Source organism: Molothrus aeneus, chromosome 18, assembly GCF_037042795.1.
Source record: "Molothrus aeneus isolate 106 chromosome 18, BPBGC_Maene_1.0, whole genome shotgun sequence".
NCBI classification, from domain to species: Eukaryota; Metazoa; Chordata; class Aves; order Passeriformes; family Icteridae; genus Molothrus; species Molothrus aeneus.
In genome coordinates, this window is record NC_089663.1 from 4,154,963 (window position 1) to 4,166,829 (window position 11,867).

The following is an 11,867-nucleotide window of genomic DNA, read 5'->3' on the forward strand; positions in this document are numbered from 1 at the left end:
TTGGAGTGGTCAGCATTCACCCTGAGCTCTGAAATCAACCCACCTGAGACAATCCTCCTCTTTCTCCCTTGCTTCGGCCCCACTCCCTGCTCTCTTCTGAAGTCTGGCATCCCTCCTGCTCTGACTGGCTGCTGTCTCTGAGCAGCACCAAAGCACTGCTGAGCAGAAAGGAAAAAAATATTTTTATATATATATATATATATATATATGTATATACAGCAGCCTTTAAGCCATGCTTTTAATATTTCATCTTTATTTTTCTGCCAGAAGAAAGGAAATTCCTTATTCTGGCTGGGCTGCAGCCTCACCACCACAGCCCTGAGCCTCAGACAGCCCTGGCTGCCAGCTCCTCCAGGCAGACAGAGAGTGCCAGGCTCATCTCCCACCCACCCAGACCTTTCTGCTCCATCATTCCCTGGTGCCACTCAGGAGGTGGCACTGAGGGGGCAGGGGGGGCTGGGCAGCCTCAGAGCTACAGAATTCAAGACGTGGCAGAGAATCCCTGCACTGAGCTCCAAAGGCCACTCAGAGGCCTCCATGGACTAATTCTGGTGGAAATGATCCAGAAAAGGTGGCAGGTCAAGAGGCACTGGGTCACCCTGAGGGACACCTGCCAATCCCTGCCACCACACTCTGTGTCAGAGCCAACTGCCATCCCACCCTCACACCAGCTATCCATCAAGCATCGTGTGTGTCAAGCCAGCTTTTATTTTTAAATTTAATGTCTGTAAAGAATTTTGGCTTTAAATTATTCCGCAGCCTCCCTCGGTTTGGCGGCGCTTCCCCGTCTAGACAGAACAATCTTGTTGTCAGTGAAACAGATTCGCCCTGACATCCCTGCCGAGATGTTGCTGCTGTTTTGTGGAAAGGAAAGAGGCTAAAAAGCTCATTCTTTACAGTTTGGAGATGTGATTCCTGTCCATTCAACTTCAAACAAACACCTCAATAAATAATCCCGCTGTCTTGGGTTTGATCTCTCTGTGTTAGGCAGTGCAGGATGGCTCAGCAGCAGTGGGATCCTCCCTCTCCCACTGCTGCTCCTTCCTGGGAGCCAGGGATTCCCACCTCTCCCGTCCTTCCAAACCCACCTGCTTTGGCTGCAGAGCAAGGACTGCAGTGTGGAGATCCCTGTGGCAACACAGTCCCTGCTCCCCAGCACTGACCTGGATCCTCTGTGGCTGCAGGACAAGTCCTGGATGGCTGCATGGGAGATGCAGGAGAGACATTAAACCAAGTCAAAATATACCTTGCACACCAGATTCATTGCCAAGGCTCTGCCAGCATGAAAGGCTACAAATACTTTCTTTAAAATTAAAAAAAGTGCTTTTCCCCCTTGTTCACCGTGGCAAAGATAAACCAGACTGAGTGTTCAGCAGCACCTCGTGTCAGCCTGTGGAACTTGGAGAGAGAACACAGCCTGATCCAGCCAAAAATAACATTGTTCTCCTTTTGCTCTGCCGGTGACACATCCGTGCTGCCTGCAGTCAGAAGTGACAAGTATCAGCTGGGCACCTTTCCATCTCCTCTCCTGGTAAGACAGCCTCCCACATGGCAGCAGGGAGGTGATCTCCACCTTGTGTGGGGCTTTCCCTGCCCAGGCATCACCCAGGGGAGAGGCACAGCCCCAGAGCTCAGCCCCTGAGGAGCTGCACACACACAGAGTCACACAGGAACTGAGGGGCAAGAGCTCAGCCCCAGGGATGCTTCTCAAGGGTGCCTGTGGCCAGGGGGCTGGAGAGGAGCTGAACTGGGGTATTTCCTGAGACCCCTGTCGTTGGAAGGAAGGAATGATGAATTTGACTCCATGTTTTTAGAAGGCTAATTTATTATTTCATGATATGATATGATATATGATATTACATTATGCTATACTAAAACTATATAAAGAATAGAGAAAGGATACTTACAGAAGGCTAAAAGATGCTAAAGGAAAACTCGTGACTCCTTCCAGAGTCCTGACCCAGCCTGACTGTGATTGGTCATGAAGTCAAACAATTCACATGTTGGATAAACAATCTCCAACTACATTCCAAAGCAGCAAAACACAGGAGAAGCAAATGAGATAATATTGTTTTCCTTTTTCTGTGAGGCTGCTCAGCTTCCTAGGAGAAAATCCTGGGCAAAGAGATTTTTCAGAAAATGTGACAGTGACACTGAACACAACATCACACACACCTATAGGGTGAGAAAAGGTTCCATTAGCTGATTTCATTCCTGAAATGCCTCTGGAGCTCCAGGAGGTGTCCTGCTCAAAGCAGACTGGATCAGCCCCCCGGTTAACATTTAATTCCACACAGTAAATCAGGTGCAAAAGCACCATGCACAGGAGGAGACACTCACCTCTAAATAGCCAAGCAGAAAAAATGCCTCTCGATATTCAAATGGAAGAAATGCAGTCGTGAAGCAAAAAGGGCTCTCTGTGCTCTTTGCTCAGGCACCCACATCCAGCAGTGCAATTGGAAGAGCTACAGCAGGAAAAGCTTCTGGGCAGCTCCACACCTGCTTCCCCCTCTTCACGTGAAGTACAACCTCGTGAATTCATCCCTGTCCGACCTCCGTGGAGACACAGAAGTTTCCTTCCCCCAGCTCTGCCTCTGTCCCACAGGGAACAGCAATCCTGGCAGCCCCCAGCACACCCACCCCAGGCAGAGCAGATGGCCCCAGGATGCAGAGAGGCAGAGCGGGGGAAGATCCCACCAACCATCCCAGAGATGCCGTGCAGAGCCAGCCCCAAGGACTGACTGTACCAGGGAAACAGCACCAGGAAGGCACAGCAAAGGCACAGCAGATGGATGTGGCCTTTCCTGGGAGCATGGAGACCATCCCACACAGCACAGAGCCCAGGTGTCACTGTCATGTTTTCTGCAAAATCTTCTTTGCCCAGGATTCTTCCCCTGAGAAGCTGAGAAGCCTCAGAGAGAAATGAAAACAATCATTATCTGATTGCTTCTCCTGGTTTCATGTGAATTGTTTTAACTTAATGACCAAACACATCCAGCTGTGTTGGGACTCTGGAAGAGGGAGTCATGAGTTTGTGTTATCATTCTTGTTAAGCCTTCTGTCTCTATCCTTTCAATGATATGATATGATATGATATGATATGATAATATGTCTTCTGAGAACATGAAGTCAGGTTAATCTCTTCCCTCATCCTGGGGACCCCAACAAAGACCACACCCAGGGATGGCTGAGACACCTGTGGTGTTTGTGAGGTCCCCAGGGTGAGGTGAGAGATGAGAATCTGACTCCATATTCTCAGAAGGCAGATTTATTATGATATGATATTAATACTATACTAAAACTATACTAAAGAAAGAGAAGGATCCATCAGAAGGCTTAACAAGAATGATAATGAAAAACTCGTGACTGACCGACCCCTCAGAGTCCAACACAGCTGATGGTAATTGGTCATTAATTAAAAACAATTCACATGTTTGGATAAACAATCTCCAGAGCAGCAAAACATGGAGAAGCTGAGACTTCTCATCTTCCCAGGAGAAGAAATCCTGGTGAAGGGATTTTTCAGGAAATATGACAGTGACAAGCACCCTGCAGCAGAGAGCCCAGGGATGGCTGCGAGCATCCTGCAGCAGCCCTCTCTGCCTCTCCCTTCACCCACAGCAGCATTGCACCAGCTCATTAATTCTGTCAGGTTTTGCCCAGATCTGGGGAAACAGCAATTGCTCCTTTGAGGTGCCTTGAGCGCCTGCTCTCTGTGTTGATGGAGGGCTGAGAAAAGTGCTCTCCTCGGCCCCTGCAGCTGCAGCAGCCCTGCTGATGCCCAGATCAATGATAAATGGAGTTACAGCTCCAGCGGAGTGTTTGCTGTCCTCCCGGGATGGAGGTGTTAATGCATGGGCAGAGCTGGCAGAGTGGAGTGCTGGAAACGATGCAGGAAGCTCATTAGCACATCCTTAATAGCCCTGAAATTGCTGTGAGGGCCTCTGGCAGCTCTCCTCCCCCTGGGTCTGGGGGAGCCAGTGTCGGGGCACCTCCACCCCGGCCACTCCCAAGGGGAACAGACTGGCTCAGCTCAGCACATCTGCTCCAAATCCAATGGCTCTGGCATCAGGCACCCAGATTTCACCGCTGCACGCTGCTGCTGCCCTCTGTGAGGAGAGGCACACTGTGCCTCAGTTTCCCTGCCTGTGTGGAAGAGCTGTGACACCTTCCAGCCACCTCGGTGAGTATCTCCTGCTCTTAATTCTTGCTCTGCCCTCATGGAGCTTCAGAGATACATTTGGGGGGAATTTTCAGGCAGTTCAGAGGTGCTGCCTGAATTCCCAAGGTCACCCAAAGGACACCAACACAGAATCCCAGAACGGTTTGGGTAGGGAGGGACCATAAAGCTCCTCTCCCTGCAGGGACACCTTCCAGCAGAGCAGCTTGCTCCAAGCCCACCCAGCCTGGTGGATGGGTGACACCCCCTGGGCGTCCCGGTGCTCCCTCAAGGGAGAGATGGATGTGGACACTGCTCCAGGCAGGTCTGGTCCAGCACACACTGAACCAGCTCAAGGCACAGGCTGCCTCAAAGGAGCAACTCTGGTTTCCGGAGCTGGGGAAAGCCTTCTCTCTGAATGAACCAGCTGGTCAAACGCCACTCCTGGGCAAGAAGGGGGCATGGGGCAGGAGCAGGTCCCGTATCCCACCTTTAGGTGCTGCACCACAGTTCCACTTTTCATGGCACCTGCACTGAAGGGATTCCATGACTCCTGAGAAATGCCGAGCCAAGAAGCTTTTAAGAACTCCTAAACTGCCTTTTTAAGAGGCAGGGCACATGTGCAACTAATCCAGTCTAAAAACTAATGATTTAATTTACCTTTTGAGAAGCAAACCAGCATAAATTAATATCTCCCAGTAGTATAACATAAGCATGTTTTATCTAGAGATTATGTTGATTAAATCATCAAGTGCCATAATCTTCCCTTCATACCTCAATAAGTTGGAGGGGAAAAAAATCCCTAAAAACGTAGATACAGCTTTCTAAACCACAGGAGGGAAGAAGTGCATGTTCAACTCCAAGCAGTTTCTGGCTCAGCAGAGCGTGCACAGGAGACTCCCCACCCTGGAAGGAGCTGCTCCAGCTGGTGTGGTACCAAGAGGTAAAATTTTAAAATAAAAATAATAATAAGAAGAATAAAAAAATAAAAGCTCCGTGTTCCTCATGGAAGAGGTGCCAGGAGATGGAGGAGCTCCGAGGCAGCACACGAGTTGCACTTCTGGGGTTTCACTCTGCAAATGGACCCGAGCAGGTCAGGTCTGGCTCCTCCAGGCCGTGTATCTGCTTTCAGGATACAAGACACCAGGGCCATTTAGTCATGCGAGCTGGAAATTCCAGTGCCTCAGCAGAGGGGGAAAGCACAGAATCCTCTTTAAACCATCTCCCTGCCGCCTGCCTGATCTCATTTGTGCTTGTTCCCACTCACCTTGGCTGAAGGACTAAACCACCCACCCTGATGAATCAACAAGACCTACCTGGACTTTTCCCACCTGCCGCGGGTGGTTTTTCAGACAAAGCCGGTTCCTGCGGGCCTCAGCTGCAAACTGTCTCCAGGTAATCATGGCCAGGCACTTGAGCTTGAATGGCTTTGTGTGCTGGCTGTTTGGATTGCTGGAGAGCCCTTGGGCCGGGCACTTCAGACGCACAACACCTTTTATTCAGAGCCAATGCAGAACCTCAGGCGGGTTTCAAAGCTTTTCTGGAGAAGGAGCTTGTTAAGAGGAGGTGTCCAAGGCCAAAACAACATCTCCCACAACAGAAAGTCCCTCCCATGAAACAGCAAACTCTAAACGCTGCTGGTTGCCGACACCAGCAGCAGGTCTCCAGCAAGAAACCTGGATTTACAAGGTCAAACCTCAATGTGAGCAATGCAGACCCACCCTCCTAGTCCCCCCCCTCAGTGCTTATGAAATAAGTGGATTTTGTAAAGACAGGCAATTAACAGGTGTTGTTTTATTTGGTTTATTTGCAAGTTGGGACAAACAGCAAAAAGCAGTTTGCAGCACAGCTCTGTGCCTGTTTCCTCACAAACAGGGTAATTTCTCCACTTTTGTAAGAGCTGGAGAGCCTTCAGAAGAGAAAGGGCATTATTTCAAAAAGCATTTTAAAGCCAACATGAAGTTGTCAAGAGGAACACTCTGCTCAGTGTCTGAGGCAGAAAACACAGCTCCATCCAAACACTCTGTCCCTGGTAGGAAAAATACACATTGTAAAGGATCCATTTTCAGGCCCTGAAAGGAGGCACTTTCTAAACACAGGATTTTCCTCAGAGAGGAGACACTGTGTGCTGACTTGCAGCACTACAGATGTGGAAGCTTCAAGAAGTTTCCTGACTTTTTTTTTCTTTTTTTTTTTTTTATAATTTCTAATTACTAATTGTGGTCCTGCAAACCTTCCTGATGGTTCAGAGACTAGAGGGGGGTTGTGTTTCCTTCCATGAGCACCATTAAACTAAAACTCACCCCAAGCCCTTTTCCCCCTTAGGAGCAAGCCTCCAAGTCTTACTGACTTCCCTAAAATGATCCAGGCAGAGGAGTATAATTTAGGAACAATTCTTCACCTCCTTCTGCTGCTGTTTTACAGTAGAAATAACCTATCTGACCCTCTCCCTCTGAGAGTGTCTCTGCCTGTCCAGCATTTCCCTTCTAGGCTTTATAACCTCTTCAGTTCAATTATAGGGGCCCCCAAAAGCCTGGGGACTCCATTACTCCTAAATGAAACATCTTCAAAGACATTAATGCCACTTGTCTTCTACAGGACCCTCATTCCAGACAAGCCTGACATTTTGACAGATCCTCACGCTCTTTTTCACCGAGGATATGCACCGTTACACAAGGTTAATTTTTTCAGGATTGATAGAAAATCTCTTCCTCTAGGTAAACATAAGACAAACATCTACACACTGTGTGGAATTACATGTCAAGCCACTCGGTAAAACCAGCTTATCTGCCAGGAACAAGCCTGACAAATCCTCGGTACAGATGTCTTTCTTTCCCCACTTTAAATTGCACACAGAGGCCTCAGAGTTCAGAGGGAGGGAGAAGGTTCCCCTCATTGATCATCCCCATCCTGCCTGTGCTCCCACCTCCCTGCTGAGCCAGCTGCCTTTGGACAGGAGGATTTGGAGAAGCTATCCAGAGGAAAGCCTTACAAAAAACAAAACAAAGCAAAACAAACACGACAGGGAGGTTGCCTGACCTCTCCCCTCCTTCCTGTCTGCTGGGAGTGATGCTGTCTGCAAATGGCACCTGTGCCACGTGTCTCCCTGGCAGAGCCCATGGCAGAGGATGCTCAGCTGCCCAGTGACAGTGGCCAGCAGAGCTTTGTCACTCTGCTGCTGCTCATTCCCCAGGAGGAAATTCAACTGAGGGTGTTGCTCCTTACAGACCTGACCTACAAGCATTTGCTTTTTGGTTTTTGAATATAGTCCTCTCTCCCCCCGAGCTGAGGGGAGAAATCTTCCACAACAGATCAAAGCCACAGATGTCATGCAGTTTCTCTTCCTCTCCTTTTGCAATGCTTTAGCTGCTCGATGCCCTGAGGGAGCCAAAGGTGGCAGGGAGAAAGCCCTTGATCCCTTCAGGGTGGATTTATTGCCTTTAGCTAATGAGTTCCACCTTGGAGAGGGAGATCCTCCTTTCCAAGGGCCACGGGTCCTCTCTGAGCTTCACCTAGAATCTGTATGGACATTGCCATTCCACACTCCACATCCTGGACAAACAAATGATTAATTATCCCCAGGGAGCTGCCATCTGCCAGCACTTGCTCTGGGGTGGATGTGATTAACAGAACATCCCCTGATCTGCACCAACTGCCAAGGAAAACGTGCTCTCGTCCACTGGTTTGTGCGACCAGCTTCTCACACTCAACTACCAAATGTAGCTGGTGATCCAGAAATCAGCCAGTGACCTGCTCCAGAGGGAGCCTTGGCCTGCCCAGCTGCAGGGAGAAGGGCCAAGAGTGTGACACCCAAGAGATGACGCGCTCAGAGGTGTGGGTGAAGCTCTGACATAGCCAAAACCCTACTCAAAGCCTTAAGGAAGGTTAAGTTGCCCTCAAGCCCAGAGCAAAAGCTAAGTTGAGGAAGGAGAATGTAATTTCCAGCTGAGATCCAGAGCCAGCTCTCAGCCTTTGGCTGATCACTGCTCTCCAGTGCCTCAGCCTCCCCAAATGAGTCATCGTGTTTGTTCTCATTTACTTCTCTCTGTAGAAACCTTTGAGATTCGTATTTCAAAACCACTACGGGGGTAAAATCAGCGGCGAAACAGGCAGCAGAGCCCCAGCAGGAAAGGAGGATGGATGCTCGGCTGGCTCCTCCCGCCCGCCCTGCTCAGCAGCAGCGGCGATTGCCACAGCAACAGGAAAGAGGAGAAAAGTGCTCCTATAGAAGGGATTCAGTTGCTTTTAAGTGGATGAACATGGGAGAGTTTGTTTATAAACGTCAAGAGCGGGTCGGTGTGAAGCTGGAAACGCGGGAGGAGTTTGGCTCGGGGGTGGAGGATGGGAACACCTGAGGGGATGGAGGGGATGGGACACCCGAGCCAGGTGTGGATCGGAGCCCTGCAGAGTCTCAGCGCTCAGGGAACCTTGTCACTAATGCACACAGAGCTGTGGCTGCTCACCCCCTCTGTCCCCAAACGCCACCACAGGGCTGAGCTATGGTGATCTGCTGTCCCAAAATGAGATCCCGGTGCTGGAGTCCCACCCCACCGTCAGCCGAGCCGTGTGAGCAGACGGGAACAGGGGCAGGAAGGCCGAGCAGGAGCCTGTGCTCCGCCCCAAAGCCATTTGCGAGGCTCATTAAGCCAGTTAATGGCTGCCGAATTTCATCTGTAACAGCGACCCGGGGGACCCGAGCTCTGGCTGGGGCACTGAGGGACACGTCAGCCAGGCCATGCCAGGGGGGAGATCCCAAAACCACAGATGGTAAAAATCCCAATTTTCGATGGGCAGCGAGGCTCTCCATGTGCTCTGATGATGGTGATGATGGCTGGGTTAAACTCCCAGGCAGCAAAGCTCGCCCTCACGGCCTGCCTTCCAGCAGGACCTCGGGACATGTCTGCTCCCAAAGGAGACGGTGGGGGAAGCAGGGTGAAAGCCAAAGCAGCCCCTTGAACAGTCCCATTTTTGAGATTGTCCCTGCAGCCCCTTTGCAGCACACTCAGCTCGCTGAGGGAACAAGTGACAGGCAGGGAGGAAGGCTGGGACACCTCCGGGTCAGTGACATGCCATGTACCCAGAGCCTGCCTGGCCCTGCAGCACATTCCCCTTCATCTGAGACACCACATCCACCGAGGCCAGGTACTTGGCAATAAAAGGCTGCAGAAACAGTGAAAAGGTTGACTATGACACATTAATTAAACGTAGCAATGCCTCAGAATTTACCTGAATCTGCAGCACCACCATGGAGCAGGGTGTGTAACACGGCATGGTTGGGTGCTGAAGGAGAGGCCTGGTGCCTCTGCTCGGCTGGCTGGCTGCAGCCATTAATTACAGCCCCATTAGGGAGGCAGGAAATGCTCCCACCAGCAGCACCTTCCTGCTCTGTCATTCAGGCCAGGAACATGACAGATCGAGCAGAGCTGAGGCATAATCGAGATGGAGCACCTGCCAGGCAGGATGGATGCTCTCTGTGGGGGTTATTGATACCTTTGCTTGGGTGACAAGATAAAGAGGCACTGCAGGCCTCAGGAAGGCCACAGCCAGTGTTTGAGGCTGTTCACATCCATTTCAAGGCACATGGATGAGATTCCCCCAGGGAATCGGCACTGGGGGAGCAGAGGCTGGCAGGAGCCAGCCCAGCACATCCTGCTGCATCCCTCATGGGATTTCAGAGCACACAAAACCTTCAGATTTCTCTGAGAAAGCCAGATCAGCACTGAGAGGTGCTCAGCCCTGCTCACTGCTCCAGAGATTCCTCGCTGCACTGGGCAGGCCCTGGCACAGATTCCCAGGGAAGCCCTGGCAGTGTCCAAAGCCAGGTGGGACATTGGGGCTTGAAGCACCCTGAGACAGTGGAAGGTGTCCCTGCCCATGGCAGGAGTTGGAAGATGATCTTTAAGGTCTCTTCCAACCCAAACCATTCTGTGATTCCATGATTCCCTCCAAGGACAGTCCAGGATCTGCCTTCCACGCCCCACCTGCCTTGCCCAGACACCACCCAGGCAGCCCAGGTATGAGAGCACCAACACTGTAGCTTTGCAGCCCAAAATATCTGCTAAATACCCCCTTCATAGCACCTGGACATGGCAGAGAAGCACCTCTGTCTACTCAGATTAAATCCTCCTGGAGCAAAGCCCTGCTGTGGCAGAGCCTCTCACTGGATTGCCACCAATTGTCCCTTCCTTGGAACAGAGAAAGGTTTATCATCTTCAGGGGAGAGACACTGTATTTCTGTATTTCACCCAGACTTTCAAAGCTCTTCCCAAAACTGTTATTTCACTGAAAGAGGAAACAAATCCATAGTTCTGAATTCTCTCAGGGAAGAAGGAGACCAAGAGGCTGAGGCAGGGCTGGTAACAACCCTGCCATGTTTTATTTCCCTTTCCTGGACTGCAAAACTCCAGGCTTGGTCCAAAATGAGACCTAATCAATATTCTAATGCTGAGATCCCATTACAGACTGAGCACCCCAGCTTCCAGGTCAAACTCTCCTTCGTGTCTCAGTTTTCCACACAGCCTTGAACCAATTGTTTTAGCAATTTCCAATCTCAATGGATGAGATTTTTACGACCCCAGAAATCCTTTCCAACAGAATCTTTGTCTTCTGCTTTTCCACTCATTTTCTGCAACTGCTTTACATGATTTAGCACCATCAGTATTCAGAGCCTTCCCCATTATGTGATGCCTCATGATGTGTGAGGTTTGGAATGTTTCTTCTCTAATCACATCAGAAAAAAAGATATTCCTGTGGCCATTAGGAAGTGTTTGTAAATTTTACATCAGGGGCAAAAGGCTATTTCTTCTCCAGAATGAGTAATTTTTCAGTGTTAACAGGAACTTGACATGATCAGCAGCTGCCTTCAACTGTGTGACAGAAATCAATCATTTATCAAACACTCTGGGAAAAAAAAAGGTAAAAGCCCAAAACAAACAAACAACTTGACTTACCTCCTCATTTAATGATGGAAGCAGACATCCATGTGTCCTGAGCCTGTCCTCCAAACCTATGTGAGCCAGTGGCACCAGACTGTTCACTTAAAAACCCTTCAGTCACCAATTCCAAACAGGATTGAAACCACCAAGCAGAAACCTTGACTGAAGATACCAATTTTCCCCCTGGATTTGCATTTGTAGTTATTTTTTGTTAAAGCTTGTTAGCTGTCATGACCTGGGCTGGCCATTAAACCTGCAGAGATCTGCAGGCAGTGACCACCCTCCAAAGAATCCTAAATTCAATAAAAATAAGGAGCCTTAATAAAGTGAAATGAAAAATGTACATTTCATCATTATTCTGCCTTTTTTTCCTCCCCTCTCAGGATTCAGGGCAGAACATGGGGATGCAAATTAGAACTAAATGAAAAATGACAAAGCTACCTGAGGCATCCAGAGAACTGATAGCTTTCAAATGTGAGATTGATGGAATAAATCAGCAGCTGCTTCCTGTGGGTTACAGCTCTCGGTTCCAAAGCCCTACAAATGCCTGGCTTTGCTCAGAGCATTGCTATTTTAGAACCAAAGGCTTAAATAACTCTTCCTGTGCTGCTGTTCAGCATTTTAATTATGTGAGGGGAGGTGAGACACCCATCCTGTTTAGATATACACCATGGAGAATATTTAGCATTTCTGTTGTCACCTAAATGTTATTTTAATGTTGGTCCCAAGGCTTCTTTGAGGCACTCTCCCCATTCTGCTTATTTATTAGCATC

General features: G+C 49.5%; 1 long non-coding RNA gene across 1 annotated transcript; it reads right to left on the reverse strand.

Annotated features, from left to right (window-relative positions):
- Positions 1-54: 54 nt before the first annotated feature.
- LOC136564493 (uncharacterized) lies at positions 55-2,584 on the reverse strand. The gene is made up of 3 exons (XR_010784722.1): positions 1,908-2,584; positions 1,089-1,200; positions 55-158 (listed from the first exon to the last, which is right to left on the reverse strand). It is a non-coding gene; the product is annotated as an uncharacterized lncRNA (long non-coding RNA).
- Between the last annotated feature and the right edge of the window lie 9,283 nt (positions 2,585-11,867).